Source organism: Takifugu rubripes, chromosome 19, assembly GCF_901000725.2.
Source record: "Takifugu rubripes chromosome 19, fTakRub1.2, whole genome shotgun sequence".
Taxonomy (NCBI): Eukaryota; Metazoa; Chordata; class Actinopteri; order Tetraodontiformes; family Tetraodontidae; genus Takifugu; species Takifugu rubripes.
Genome location: NC_042303.1, coordinates 19,228,928 through 19,231,201, shown reverse-complemented (window position 1 = coordinate 19,231,201; position 2,274 = coordinate 19,228,928). Strand labels below are relative to the sequence as shown.

Below are 2,274 nucleotides of genomic sequence, written 5' to 3'. Positions count from 1 at the left end.
CAGTCAGTCAGTCAGTCAATCACCCAGTCAATCAGTCAGTCAATCACCCAGTCAGTCAGTCAATCACCCAGTCAATCAGTCAGTCAATCACCCAGTCAGTCAATCACCCAGTCAGTCAGTCAGTCAATCACCCAGTCAGTCAGTCAATCACCCAGTCAATCAGTCAGTCAATCACCCAGTCAGTCAATCACCCAGTCAATCAGTCAGTCAGTCAGTCAGCCAGTCAGTCAATCAGTCAATCACCCAGTCAGTCAATCAGTCAGTCACCCAGTCAGTCAGTCAGTCAATCACCCAGTCACCCAGTCAGTCAATCACCCAGTCAATCAGTCAGTCACCCAGTCAGTCAGTCAGTCAGTCACCCAGTCAGTCAGTCAGTCAATCACCCAGTCACCCAGTCAGTCAATCACCCAGTCAGTCAGTCAATCACCCAGTCACCCAGTCAGTCAATCACCCAGTCAATCAGTCAGTCACCCAGTCAGTCAGTCAGTCAGTCACCCAGTCACCCAGTCAGTCAATCACCCAGTCACCCAGTCAGTCAATCACCCAGTCAATCAGTCAGTCACCCAGTCAGTCAGTCAGTCAATCACCCAGTCAGTCAATCAGTCAGTCACCCAGTCAGTCAGTCAGTCAATCACCCAGTCAGTCAATCACCCAGTCAGTCAGTCAATCACCCAGTCACCCAGTCAGTCAATCACCCAGTCAATCAGTCAGTCACCCAGTCAGTCAGTCAGTCAATCACCCAGTCAGTCAATCAGTCAGTCACCCAGTGCTACTGACCCTTTCTCTGAACCACTAATTTACGTTAACTGGGAGACACTGGCTCCCTGTAGGCCCCACAACTGCACTCAGGAAGGAAACAGAACTACGTAAGAAAGATGGCTGCCACCTGGCCACTTCCTCTAAAGGCCACTTCCTCTAAAGGCCACCTGGCCACTTCCTCTAAAGGCCACCTGGCCACTTCCTCTAAAGGCCACTTCCTCTAAAGGCCACCTGGCCACTTCCTCTAAAGGCCACCTCCTCTAAAGGCCACCTGGCCACTTCCTCTAAAGGCCACCTCCTCTAAAGGCCACCTGGCCACTTCCTCTAAAGGCCACTTCCTCTAAAGGCCACCTGGCCACTTCCTCTAAAGGCCTCTTCCTCTAAAGGCCACTTGGCCACTTCCTCTAAAGACCACCTCCTCTAAAGGCCACCTGGCCACTTCCTCTAAAGGCCACCTCCTCTAATGGCCACCTGGCCACTTCCTCTAAAGACCACCTCCTCTAAAGGCCACCTGGCCACTTCCTCTAAAGGCCACCTGGCCACCTCCTCTAAAGGCCACCTGGCCACTTCCTCTAAAGGCCACCTGGCCACTTCCTCTAAAGGCCACCTCCTCTAAAGGCCACTTGGCCACTTCCTCTAAAGACCACCTGGCCACTTCCTCTAAAGACCACCTGGCCACTTCCTCTAAAGGCCACCTCCTCTAATGGCCACCTGGCCACTTCCTCTAAAGACCACCTCCTCTAATGGCCACCTGGCCACTTCCTCTAAAGACCACTTCCTCTAAAGGCCACCTGGCCACCTCCTCTAAAGGCCACCTGGCCACTTCCTCTAAAGGCCACCTGGCCACTTCCTCTAAAGGCCACCTCCTCTAAAGGCCACCTGGCCACTTCCTCTAAAGGCCACCTCCTCTAAAGGCCACTTGGCCACCTCCTCTAATGGCCACCTGGCCACTTCCTCTAAAGGCCACCTGGCCACCTCCTCTAAAGGCCACCTGGCCACTTCCTCTAAAGGCCACCTCCTCTAAAGGCCACTTGGCCACTTCCTCTAAAGACCACCTCCTCTAAAGGCCACTTGGCCACTTCCTCTAAAGACCACCTCCTCTAAAGGCCACTTGGCCACTTCCTCTAAAGACCACTTCCTCTAAAGGCCACCTGGCCACTTCCTCTAAAGGCCACCTGGCCACTTCCTCTAAAGGCCACTTCCTCTAAAGGCCACTTGGCCACTTCCTCTAAAGACCACCTCCTCTAAAGGCCACTTGGCCACTTCCTCTAAAGGCCACCTGGCCACTTCCTCTAAAGGCCACCTCCTCTAAAGGCCACTTGGCCACTTCCTCTAAAGACCACCTCCTCTAAAGGCCACTTGGCCACTTCCTCTAAAGACCACCTCCTCTAAAGGCCACTTGGCCACTTCCTCTAAAGACCACTTCCTCTAAAGGCCACCTGGCCACTTCCTCTAAAGGCCACCTGGCCACTTCCTCTAAAGGCCACCTGGCCACTTCCTCTAAAGACCACTTCC

At 53.6% G+C, this 2,274-nt stretch overlaps 1 protein-coding gene across 1 annotated transcript in view; it reads right to left on the bottom strand.

Annotated features, from left to right (window-relative positions):
- The window catches only part of rnf123 (ring finger protein 123), a 34,179-nt gene that overhangs the window by 24,673 nt on the left and 7,232 nt on the right, over positions 1-2,274 (bottom strand).